This window comes from Miscanthus floridulus, chromosome 3 (assembly GCF_019320115.1).
Source record: "Miscanthus floridulus cultivar M001 chromosome 3, ASM1932011v1, whole genome shotgun sequence".
NCBI classification, from domain to species: Eukaryota; Viridiplantae; Streptophyta; class Magnoliopsida; order Poales; family Poaceae; genus Miscanthus; species Miscanthus floridulus.
The window spans coordinates 60,726,045-60,739,898 of NC_089582.1; the positions used below are offsets into that span (position 1 = coordinate 60,726,045).

Genomic DNA, 13,854 nt, shown 5'->3' on the forward strand with positions numbered 1-13,854 from the left:
AGCAAGGTCAACTAGTACGGATGATTATTTATTGAAACATGCTTTTGAGCTATAATTTGATGGATATTTGATAACTTCAGACCTACAAATGTCATCTACAAATGTTACTATCCTCGGCAACCTAAACGCCCGCGAGCTCGCCGATATCGAGCAGGTCACTTAGAATTATTTTTTCCATGAAATGAACTACTTAGAAATCATGCCTTTTATTTTTTAGAATTAAATTTTCCATGAAATAAAAAACTTAGTAAATAGTTAGAAAATTATAGAAAATCCGTACTAGTTGAACTTGCGGACCGTGTTCAGCTTGGCCAACATGTTCTCTGTCGAGCGGTAACGGACGTCAAGGAGGAGCTTTGATTCTACGAGGGAGAGCGGCAACGGTCGTAGAAGACCGTGTTCCCTTTCTCATAGAATCGGAGCTCTTCCTTGGCCAAGTACGGTGCCGTCCGGTAGAGAAATACTGACCAAAATGATCACGTAAGCAAGGTCAACTAGTACGGATGGTTATTTATTGAAACATATGAAATCCGTACTAGTTTTGTTTAAATATATTATTTTAGAAAATATAAAATTTACAATAGTTTACAAAAATAAGTATAGAAAGTAGATGACAACTAGTACTGGATCCTCGGTCTCTCGTTCGGTTGCGAAACGACTGAGGCCAGAACTCCCTCTCATTATCTGCAGCAAGTGTAAGCAGAAGATTGTGATGGAGTACCAAGTCAAGAGACAGGGACCCAACAAGGGTTGTATTTTCTACAAGTGCCCGGATCGCGATGTGAGTTTCTTATGCATTTTATAATTATGGCTAATTGACCTACTTTTCTTGAATATTTTTGACTAAATATTTTTTGGTTTTAATTTCAGTGGGAGGGCAATGGATGCGATGGTTGGTACTGGGAGGAAGATTATGCTACATACGTGCAGAATTTGGGTTGCGCTTGAGGTAGCGGCTGCTGATGATGAGGTAGTGAGCCAGCAGGAGAAGCTTATTGATATTCAACAGAAGAATGATTTGTCTGTTTTAGTTACGTATTGATCACGAAATAATTATGTTACTGAAGTGCATTGTAGTTTTAGTTTGTTTAGTGATAGTTGGGATTGCTTATGTTGTAGCCAGGCTTAGTTAATTAATCAACCGTGTGTATATCATCTATGTTGTGTAATAAAATACTTAATTATGTTTAAGGTTTTCATAATTTATCGTGTAATACAGATTATGTCACGCCATTGAATGTATAATACCGATCGCCGCTCCCAAGACTTTATTGAGGGCGTGCACTATTCTTAGGTGTGGCCGAGGCAAATAAGCGAGATGATTTCATGTGCTGTCCATGTGCCATATGTAAGAATTTAAAGGAATATTCAAGCTCAATGAGTCTTTCATTCACATTTGCTTAGTCAGGTTTCATGTCAAACTATATATGTTGGACTAAGCATAGAGAAAGCGGGGTCATGATGGAAGAAGGTGAAGGAGAAGATTTAGACATTGATGACATTATTGCTCAGTATGCTGCCTTTGATGATACTATAATGGGGAGAGATGAAGAAGAGGTAGCGGCAGAAGATGATCTCGGTGATGCTCTTGGCGATGCCATTCGTGATGCACAACAAGAATGCGAAAGTGAAAAAGAGAAAGTTAAGTTCGAGCGCATGCTTGAGGATCATAGGAAGTTGCTATACTCGACGGCCGAAGAGGGGCAAAAAAAACTGGGTACAACACTGGAATTGCTATAGTGGAAGGCAAAGAATAATATATCCGACAAGGCATTTAGGAATTTATTGAACCTCATAAAGAAGATGCTTCCAAAGCCAAATGAATTGCCCACCACTACGTACGAAGCAAAAAAAGGTTGTCTGCCCTTTGGGATTAAAAATCCAGAAGATACATGCATGTCCTAATGACTGCATCCTCTACCATGGCAATGAATACGAGAATTTGGATGAATGCCCGGTATGTAAAGTAGCGCGGTATAAGATCAGGCGCGATGATCCTAGTGACGTCGAGGGTGAACAAACATCCTAGAAAAAAAAATCCCTACCAGGTTATGTGGTATGCTCCTATAATACCACGCTTAAAACGTTTGTTCAAAAATAAAGACCATGCAAAGTTGTTGCGATGGCATAAAGAAGACCGTAAGGTAGACAATATGTTGAGACACCCAACTGATGGGTCCCAGTGGAGAGCGATAGACAGGGAATTTCCAGAGTTTGCAAATGAGGCTAGAAACTTAAGGTTCGCCTTAAGTACAGATGGTATGAATCCTTTTAGGGAGCAGAGCACTAGTCATAGCACTTGGCCAGTTACTCTATGTATCTACAACCTTCCTCCATGGTTATGCATGAAGCGGAAGTTCATTATGATGCCGATCCTCATCTAAGGTCCGAGGCAACCTGGCAACGACATTGATGTCTATCTAAAGCCATTAGTTGAAGAACTTATAGTTTTATGGAACAAATCAGGTGTACGTGTCTGGGATGAGTACAAACAAGAACACTTTGACCTACGAGCAATGTTGTTCATAACAATCAATGATTGGCCTGCTTTAAGTAATCTTTCAGGTCAGACAAACAAAGGATATAATGCATGCACACATTGTTTTGATGACCTTGACAGTATATATTTGAAAAGATGTCGAAAGGTCATGTACCTTGGCCATCGTCGATTCTTTTCTTTGAATCACCAAGTAAGAAAGAAAGGTAAGCATTTTAAAGGTAAGCCAGACCACCGGAAGAAGCCTCATAACCGAATCAGAGAAGATGTACTCACAATGGTCAAGGATGTGAAAGTAGTATTTGGAAAGGGACAAGGCAGCGAATCTGTTCCCAAAGATGCTAAGGGACACGCACCCATGTGGAAGAAGAAGTCCATCTTTTGGGAGCTACCCTATTGGCAAGTCCTAGAGGTCCACAATGCAATCGACGTGATGCACCTGACAAAGAATCTTTGTGTGAACTTGTTAGGATTTATGGGTGTGTACGGGAAGCCAAAGGATTCACTTGAAGCACGCCAGGACTTGCAGGGCATGAAAGAACGAGACAACCTTCATCCAGAGAAGATAGATGATGGACGTCATTACTTAAGTCCTGCTAGCTACACGCTTAGCAAAGAAAAGAGGGACAGCATGTTCGAATGTCTAAGCAGCATCAAGGTCCCATCGGGATTCTCCTCCAATATAAAGGGTATAATAAATGTGCCAGAGAAGAAATTCCTAAACTTAAAGTCTCACGACTGCCACGTGCTTATGACACAATTGCTTCTAGTTACTTTAAGAGGAATTCTACCTCCACATGTACGTCTAGCCACCGTGAAGCTATGTGCATTCCTCAATGCAATTTCTCAGAAGGCAATCAATCCAGTGGAACTAGCTACTCTACAGAATGATGTGGTTCAATGTCTTGTCAGCTTTGAGTTGGTGTTCCCTCCATCCTTCTTTAATATCATGACACACCTCCTAGTTCATTTGGTGAAGGAGATTAGTATTCTTGGACCTATGTTCTTACATAACATGTTCCCCTTCGAGAGGTTTATGGGAGTCTTGAAGAAATATATGAAAGTCCATTCTAAGCCTGAAGGAAGCATCGCCCAGGGCTATGGAATAGAGGAGGTCATTGAGTTCTATGTTGACTTTATTCCTGACCTTGCCCCGATTGGCGTTCCCGAATCGCGACACGAGGGGAGACTCAGTGGTAAAGGAACTTTAGGGAAGAAAACATATATTGGCATGGAAGACGATTATTTCAATAAAGCACACTACACAGTTCTTCAGAACTCATCATTGGTGCATCCGTACATCGAGATACATAAAGAGTTCTTACGATCCAAGTTTCCAGGGAAGACTGAAGCTTGGATTAGGCATCAGCACATGGAAAGTTTTAGTGGTTGGTTGCAAAAAGAATGTCAAGGCAATGATAATATTGATGAGCAACTGTATTTATTGGCTAGGCAACCATCATGGCATATCCTCACGTACCAAGGGTATGAGATAAATGAGAATATATTTTACACAGTTGCCCAAGATAAAAGGAGCACCAATCAAAATAGTGGTGTTCGCATAGATGGCACAGATCCAAATGGGAATATACAAATATATTATGGCCGCATAGAAAATATATGGGAACTAGACTACGCACCTAATTTTAAAGTCCCTTTGTTCCGGTGCTAATGGGTGAAGCTGACCGGAGGAGGGGTAACAGTCGACAAAGAGTATGGAATGACAACAGTGGACCTCAACAATATTGGGTACAAAGACGAACCATTCATCCTTGCTGTCGATGTGAGTCAGATGTTCTATGTGAAAGACATGTCTACAAAATCAAAGAGAGGAAAAAACAAAGACATCAACTCAATGATCAATGAGCCAAAGCACCACATAGTTCTTTCTGGGAAAATAAATATAGTGGGAATTGAAGATAAGTCAGACATGTTAAAAGATTATGAAAGAAATGTCCGAATTCCACCCTTCATAGTAAAGAAAGATCCATGCATCATGTTAAATGATGAAGATACTCCATGGTTACGACAAGATCATAACCAAGGGTCATACGTCAAGAAAAAATTCACTGTTGTGCCCGTATGATACAACGATGCAAATCCTAGATTGTCTCCAATTGAAAAGTTTTGAATACCAAGTTTGTTTAGCTCATGAAGATATACAATCCTTATATAGGCTTTTTTTCATTTGAGAAAGTTTGAACAAAATGTAGTTCAAATTTCACAAGTGTGTGACATAGTTTTAGAAAGTCTATATGAGAATCAAGGATTTATGACTAGTGTTTGATAAAACTTTCTTAAATAGAAAAATGAGCTATGTAACAATTGTAGATCTTGCTGAGATGATCAAACTTGGTATTCATAGATTTTTCATCTGAGGTCATTTAGTGTCTCATTTGAGCAAGTTTGACCAAGTCAAATTTGGTCAAATGAAAAAACAACACTTTGACTCTAGTATTCTGAACTCTAAATGACTTCAAATTGAAAAGTTTTGAGTACCAAGTTTGTTAAAATCATCAAGATCTATAATTGTTGTTTTGGTCAACTTTCCATTTGAGATAGTTTGGATGGTTCAAATTTGTGATTTTTAAATTTCGACGCCTACAAACTAGTTTTCGGAACCCTATATTATCTCCAATTAAAAAGTTTTGAATACCAAGTTTGTTCAGCTCATCAAGATATACAATCATTATATAGGCTATTTTTTCATTTGAGAAAGTTTGAACAAAATGTAGTTTAAATTTTAAAAGTGTGTGACATAGTCTTAGAAAGTCTATATGAGAATCAATGATTTGTGACTAGTGTTTGATAAAACTTTCTCAAATGGAAAAATAAGCTATGTAACAATTGTAGATCTTGCTAAGATGATCAAACTTGGTATTCAGAGATTTTTCATCTGAGGTCATTTAGTGTCTCATTTGAGCAAGTTTGACCAAGTCAAATTTGGTCAAATGAAAAAACAACAATTTGACTCTAGTATTTTGAACTCTAAATGACTTCAAATTAAAAAGTTTTGAGTACCAAGTTTGTTAAAATCATCAAGATCTACAATTGTTGTTTTGGTCAACTTTCCATTTGAGATAGTTTGGACAGTTCAAATTTGTGATTTTTAAATTTCGACGCCTACAAACTAGTTTTCGGGACCCTAGATTGTCTCCAATTGAAAAGTTTTGAGTACCAAGTTTATTCAGCTCATCAAGATATACAATCCTTATATAGGCCATTTTTTCATTTGAGAAAGTTTGAACAAAATATAGTTCAAATTTCACAAGTGTGTGACATAGTTTTAGAAAGTCTATATGAGAATCAAGGATTTATGACTAGTGTTTGATAAAACTTTTTCAAATGGAAAAATGAGCTATGTAACAATTGTAGATCTTGCTGAGATGATCAAACTTGGTATTCAGAGATTTTTCATCTGAGGTCATTTAGTGTCTCATTTGAGCAGCTCATCAAGATCTACAGTCCTTAATGAAAAAACAACACTTTGGTGGGCTGTAAAAATTTCAGGCCTTCAGTCCCGGCCCAGGCTAGGAACCGGGACTAAAGGGTGGGCGGAATTGCCTACCCAAAAATACCTTTAGTCCTGGCTGGTAACACTAACCGGGACTAAAGATCCTTTAGTCCCGGCTAGTAAGCCGAGCCGGGACTAAAGGGTTGGACCTTTAGTCCCGATTTGGCTTACCAGCCGGGACTAAAGGATCTTTAGTCTCGGTTGGTGTTATCAGCCGGGACTAAAGGGTCCCGGCCTATATATATCGACTGGTTCATCTTCTACTTTTCGATCTAGAATCGATCTCGTCGTCTCTGCAGCACCCCCGCGCGCCGCCGTCGTCGTCTACCCCCGCCCGACCTCGATCATTGTCTCTGCCACGCCCGCGCCGCCGTCGTCGTCGAGCCCCGCCCGGCAGCCATCGATTCTTCGCCGTACGTCGTCCTCGCGCGGCTCTGCTCGGCCCCGTGGCCGGCCAGCACGCCCAGCCGCCATGCATGCATGGCCATGCATCCATAGCCTGTTTTATTTAGATAGTTTTTTAGATACTTTTTAGATAGTTTTTTAGATAGTTTTTAGGTAGTGTTTGATATATATGTTAGATTTAAATGTATTAAAATTTAATTAGTAGTTTATTCTTAGTTTTTAGATAGTTTTTGATATATGTTAATTAGATTTAAATGTATTAAAATTTAATTATTACTTTATTTAGATAGTTTTTTAGATAGTTTTTATTATAGTTTTTGATATATTTAGTAATTATTATTCTATCTCTCTCTCTATATATGTTAGATTTAATTTTGATTTAGTAAAATTCTATCTATGTATATATGTTAGGTTTAATTAGATTTAGTAATTAATTCTATCTAGAGATTCTATATGTATACATATATATATGTACTTAATTATTTCTATGTGTATATATACATGTGCTTAATTATTTCCATGTGTTGAGAGAGAGAGAGAAAATTGTATCTAGAGAGACATTCTATGTGTTATCACATGCATATCTAGAGATATATACATATGTACTTATTTAATGTGTTGAGAGAGAGAGAGAAAATTGTATCATTCTATATGGATATATACATGTACTTATTTCCATGTTTTTTGAATCGAAAGTGTTTTTTATTCGATTCCAAAGCCTATACCTTATTATTGTTTATCCTTATGAAATATTATGTTTTATTATATTTAATTGGATTTAGTAATTCTATATGTGTTATCACATGTACTTATGTTATGTGCCATAGTAATTCTATATATCTATGTGTTATCTTGAAGATACAAATGGCTGCTCTGGATGATAACTTGAATGATGACATAATGGCGAATATTATCAACGTCGGCACCAATGTGGATGACACTGAGTCAGTACTTTGCTGATTATGATGATATCCTGAATATGCCGGTGGTTGAAGATCAACAAATTATCGCGCAAGAAAATACTGGCGAGGTATATTCGATTATCTATCATCTCTTATAGATGCATGCGTACGTATATTTGTTGTTAATCGTTGTGTTTCTACTCATGTAGCCGGTCTCTGGATCTACATCAACCACCGGCAAGAGTAGGAAAGTCCGAGGGCTAAAAAAGCCATTAGAGGGCCGTTTCATAATATCAGAATTCGACACCGACACCGGCAAACCATTGGGACCACATGCTCAGACATATATCAATTAATGTGGGTTCATTGTAAGGGATAGGATCCCAGTTAGTGCTCGTGAATAGGAAGCAGAAGATATCCGCTCCTAATGTTAGTTTTGTATCTGATCGTGACAAGAACCTAGCTTGGAGAGATATCACTCAAGCATTTCACATTACAAGCAGATGATGCTTTGAAGGAGCTAGTGAGGGATTGGACAATGAAGAAGATGGCAACATTGTTCCAGAGTTGGAAGAAGACATTGTATAAAAAGTTTATCTTGAAGAATGAAACGCCGAATTTCAATGCTAAGGCGTTTGTCAAGTTAGAGTCCCATTGGGATGACTTCGTACAATACAAGACATCTCAAGAGAGTGAGGAACGTGTGATGAGGAATCAGCAGAACGCCTGATAGAAGCAATACCATCATCGCATGGGATCAAGTGGTTATAGGAGTGCTATTCCCAAGTGGCAGAACCTAGAAGCAAAGATTACTGCCAAGGGAATCATACCTGAAACAATAGAGAAGAACTAGCCTCAACGCGCGAAGAATTGGTTCTATGCTCATGGGGGAAGTCTAGACCCAGACACTGGCAAGCTAATTTTCAGCCAAAAAATTGAGAGAGCAACATAGAGACTAGCTCATGCTAGGGAAGAAGTTGATAGTGGTGTTTTCAAGCCCAACAGAGAAAAGGATGAATTGACATATGCCCTAGAGAATTCCGAACATGGTGGTCGAACAAGAGGCTATGGGGTGGTTCTGTGGCTACAAGCATTCCTAGCAGACAAGGATACCTACAGAAGCCACCAGAGAAAGAAGGATGAGGAGGCAGACCAAATCCGTGTATTGGAGCAATTTGTTAATGAGTAACGACAAGCATTGCTTGAATCACATGAACAAGAAAAATCTCTTGAGGCAAGAATGCAGGAGGAGATCAAGAGGCAAGTGCAGCTAGCAATGAGTCAAATGCAATCGACGCCGGGAGTCACCATTAGCCCTGTTGGTCAGATGAAAAGCAGTTGTGCTTCCACGGAGCTGCCAGTTATTCAAGGTGATGCTGGGTTGCGCTTCCCTATTGATGACATTACCTGAGCCTCTAACAACATGTGAGCTGCACATTCCAGATGGTAATAATGCATCAATCATGGTGGCTGTCGGGGTTGTATCTCCAATAGACCGAACGAAGACACCAAGAATTCATGGGTTAGTTATTCAACCTGGATATGCTAGCGTCTTAGTCGATAGAGTGCTCAAAGGTTACAGCAATGTTCCTCTTGACATTGAAGGCGGTGATGGGGAGAAGACACTAGGAGAAGCAGAGAAGACATTTATTCAATGGCGCAAACGCTTCATCATCATTCCTGGAGCGCCACTACTTCCCCTACCTCACCCTAGGTATGAATGATAGTGAATGAAATATTATTTTTCCATTAATTTTATATTGGCTTCAAAAATAATTGACTACAACTTGTTTTTGTAGCAGGGTCTCCCCTAGCCTAGCCCAATCATTCATTCCCCATCTCATCACAGCGTTGTGGGGGGGGGGGGCGAGACGACTTCATCCCCATGGCGATCTCCAACTCCTACACCGGCCCCATCACCTCCACAATGATCTCCAACTCCTACACTAGCCCCACCGCCTCCACAACGATCTCCAATGCCTCCACACTGGACTCCAACACCAGCCTCATTGCCTCCACGCCAGTCTCCAACACCACCCCACCACCTCCATAGCGATGCACTACAAAGACGTCTAAGGTCCCGGCGGCAAAGAAGACCCAAAAAAAGAGTTATTTCTCAAGAAATACTTCTTGAAAAGACTGATGAGCAAATAGCAGCTGAAGAAGGCAAAAAAGTGAAAGATTTTTTTTATAGATATCCAAAAGCAGAGACAAGCGAAGCTTAAGGAGAAGTCATACTTTTACATACCACAAGATCAGCTGAGGCAGAAGGTCGAAGCTCACAAGAAAAAGATGCTTGAAGTTCGTAAGCCACCGCCACTATCAGACTATGACCGCTCCCTCGTGAAGTCACATGATGCACATAAGAAAAGGAAAAGAGCATTAGGGAAGGATGTCCCACAGCTCGGACAACAGAAACAACCAATGCAAAATCTTGTTGTTGCTAATCAATATGGTTCCAACATAGAAGTCTATCGACCAGACAACTCTGGAGAAGTGTCGGTTCAAGACCTTAATGATTTTTTGAACAAACTGGTTTAACCTTGGATCAAGTGATGGGCAAAGCTCCAATCCAGAACCTAGAAGTTGATACCTGGAAGACTTATAAATTTGGCAAAAGTCTGTACAACCCTATGGCTCTGATTGAATTGGGTACGCAAATATACTTGCTCAACAAGTGGTACATGCAGGCGTGTGGCAGGGGTGAGCAGTGGATCTTTGTCAGATTTAGAGACCATCATTACTTCCGTGGAGATGACATCTTACATATTAGTTTCGAAGAATTGCATCAACTATTCCACTTGGACGCTCTGGACAAATCAATCATTAGCTCCTTTTGTTTGTAAGTGATTCTTACTTTTATTTAATAAACTCACTTCCATGCGTACATGTATATAATTATCCTCACATGTAACTTATATTTATATACAGATTCTAGATGTCAGAGCTCCAAAGAATACAAGACACCAGTGTTGGCTTCATTGATCCTTATACCGTATTCAAAACCGATATTATTGTCAAGGACCACTGGGTATCTGAAGCACAGATGAATATCATGAAGTTCTTCATGAAGCAGCATGACAAGACAACAATACTTTTCCCGTACAACTTTGAGTAAGTGTTAATAATAATGTAGTCTACACATTTTATGTAATATCAATACAACTTATATGCATGTGCGTGTGTGTATAAACCAATGCAGGTTTCACTGGATACTCATTATCATTGAGTTAAACTCAAGTCAGTTAGTAATCTTGGACTCATTGAGAAAAGAGCGAGCACAATACCAAGATATGATAGACATTATCCAGGGGTAATTTCGATCTCTCGTGCACAACTATTATTGAATAGACTTTGCCATAATTTATTAACAATCGTACATTATTGGTCACACAGGGTTTGGAAAGAGTTTATTCGGCAACACTGCAAGGATTACAAGGCACCACTTAATGTAGTTGAAATACCAGTAAGTAGTACTATATATACTTCCCCACGTGTTTAATTACTATATCGTACTTCAATTTACGTGTTAGATGATGAAAATAATCTTCTTCTCGTACAGTGGTGTTTGCGGCAGGAACTAGGTAATAACTTGTGTGGATACTACGTTTGTGAATTTATCACTGCATACATAAGAAGAACTCCTGAAGATGTCCTCAGAGTACGTATATATCAATTTTTTATTTATTTTTAAATGAATATATATATATATATATATATGTATTAATACTTTTCCTTTTATTTCAAATGCAAGACTGAATGGTTGAAACGAAGGGTCATGCAAAAAGACCATCTGAAAGCAGTTCAAGAGTCAAATAGCAGGATATCTTCTAGAAAAAGTGCTAAATCCCAATGGCGAGTTCTACTTTGATCTAAGGAACTAATGATGTAAATTAAATGTTTATTGATATCGTTATTTTCGAGAACAAGATTATGAAAGTGTTGTATATATATATATATATCTATAATATATATAGTTTCATACTTTATTCGAATATAATAATGCTCGAGATGAGAATTAGATGTAATTATATGCGTGCGTGTATTTATATTAGCAGCATAGAATACGTACATAAAAACATATTATATATTAAACAAATATGTATAACTGAACTGAAAACAAATTAAACAAAAAAAAAGAAAAAGAAAAGGAACCTTTAGTCCCGGTTGGGGTTACCAACCGGGACTAAAGGGTACGGCCAGGTTTGCTCGGCTGGAGGACCTTTAGTCCCGGTTGGTAACACCAACCGGGACTAAAGGTCCCTCTTTAGTCCTGGCTCGATGACTTAGGACTGAAGGTTCCACCTTTAGTCCCGGGATCATTGTCCCGGCGCGGTAACCGGGACTAAAGGCCGTTACCGCCCGGGACAACAAGTCCATTCTATAGTAGTGTAGGATCTCTTCCTAACTCGAAGGCATAGATGTTGAGTTTTCCAAGTTGTGTAGTCAGCTTTGAGAGCATCCACACCTGTTTTTCATCTGTTTCTAATCATAGCTTTCACAGTTCAGCTGGTTCGTCCCTTAAACTTTGACACAAGTTTAGCTTATCCTTTCAAGAGCCCTTGTGGTCGGTTTTGCTGCCAGTTCTTTTTCTTCTCCCCTTGACTCATCTATTATTTGCACATGACCTTCACTGTAACAAGTATACAGATATATGACACATCATGTTGTACTCTAAAAAAACACAATGCATTGCCGCACTGCTATGGGGGTATTAACCCCTACACCCTTACGGCTAAGATTGGGCCAGCCCGGATCAGTGGGTTCGGTCCACCAAAAGACAACGCACGACCCGACCAACCTGTTCAGAGTCCCACGCAAGGAGTCAAGACAGATTTGGCGATCAAGCAAGATCTTGGTCGGTTAGAATAGGAATCCTTATCCGGTCACCTATGGCAATTGTGACTGACTAGGATTAGTTTCTAGATCTGTAACCCTATCCCCCGGACTATATAAGGCGGGTAGGGGACCCCTCTAAAAAACATCTCTCATTGACATACAGCAATACAATCAGACGCAGGACGTAGGTATTACGCCTTCTTGGCGGCCGAACCTGGATAAAACCTCGTGTCTGTCTTGTGTCACCGTCTTGTTTGTGGCTTGCGCATCTGTCTGCCGACAATCTACTACCTTGGGCATACCCCTAGGTAGACTGCCGACCATATTTTGTCGACAGTGGCGCGTTAGGTAGGGGGTATGTGTACTGCTCTCCAAGCAAACAAGATGGTCATCATCTCCGGCTCCGTGGCAACACCGAACGGCCTCACATTCACTGTCGGCCAGATCACTTGGACCTTTGGCTCCGACGACTTCATCACCATGACCATGGAGGAAGCGTAGATTCAATCTACGTCGACCACTGCTTCACCTGCTTCGGCTATGGCTCCGACCATGGTGGACACGGCTCCGACCATGGTGGATACAGCTCCGACCATGGTGGATATAGCTCTGACCACAATGGATCTGGCTCCGACCATGGTACATCTGGCTCCGACCACGCCTGCATCATCTTTAGCCACGCCGACAACCCGTTGTCTACTTCCCCGCTACAAAGGGAAGCAGATCGACAACACTGACCTGCTCGACTCCATCGATCGGGTCGGCACCAAACTCACTGAAACCCTAGCTCTGGTAAGTACAATTCAAAGTCAACCTAATGAGCAGGTAATCGCTCCCCACAATAGATCTACCCGACCAGCTCAGGCCAGTCGTCCTGCACGACTTGGTACAGATCTCGTGGTCATATCTACTCCTAAAGGGCGCTCCGCACATCGCCGACCAGCCTCCGCGATGGGTCTCCAGCTTTCCGAGTACAAAGCCTCAATGGAGAACTACCAGGCCTAGCCCTACGGCCTATGAAATGCTTCCTCCAACTATGCGTATAACATACAACGCTGCTCGAATCTGTGTTTTATACATCAACCTCGGCCAAGGCCAAGCAACTTCGTCAACATGATCTAGATTGAGGATTATCAGGAAGGATCCGTCCACACGGTCCAAGAGGGTGACTCCAGCTCCTCGTCTGGCATCGCATCTAATGCCTCCGTCTGCACCGAGCTCTAGCATCACGACGACAAAGGCGTCGAATATGATCTGGATATCCTAGACCACGCCCTAGGGTTCCCGCAATTCCCATCTTTCCCGCCAAGACGAGGGGGTTTGATCAATCTTGTCAGCAATGACGAACCGCCAGCTCTTGGTGAAACAGAACAAGAAAGGATTGCACGCGAGGCACGCAATATTGATCGGTTTAATCATCGGCAAATTGAAGCTGAAGCAGAAGAGGAGGCACGACGCATAAAGGTCTAGCCACGTGACCTCAACAATGCTTTCGACAGGGTGGGGGACAAACAGGTCTTTAGGACTCCAAGCGCCAATGTAGCCGTCGCTATGGCGACAATGCAATGGCTACCCAACACCCTCGAAACCCAGGCAGTTTGCGATGATATACAAGCTTATCTGGCGGCTGCTGTGGCTCAGACCACGGAGATGGTGAATCAAGCTCGGGCTCCATCTGTTTTAGTCGAATCAAGCCA

General features: G+C 40.7%; 1 long non-coding RNA gene across 1 annotated transcript; it reads left to right on the forward strand.

Moving 5' to 3' along the window:
* The first annotated feature begins 1,772 nt into the window (after positions 1-1,772).
* On the forward strand, positions 1,773-10,737 carry LOC136545837 (uncharacterized). Its single transcript, XR_010781170.1, has 3 exons — positions 1,773-1,957; positions 10,521-10,631; positions 10,715-10,737. It is a non-coding gene; the product is annotated as an uncharacterized lncRNA (long non-coding RNA).
* Positions 10,738-13,854: the final 3,117 nt, after the last annotated feature.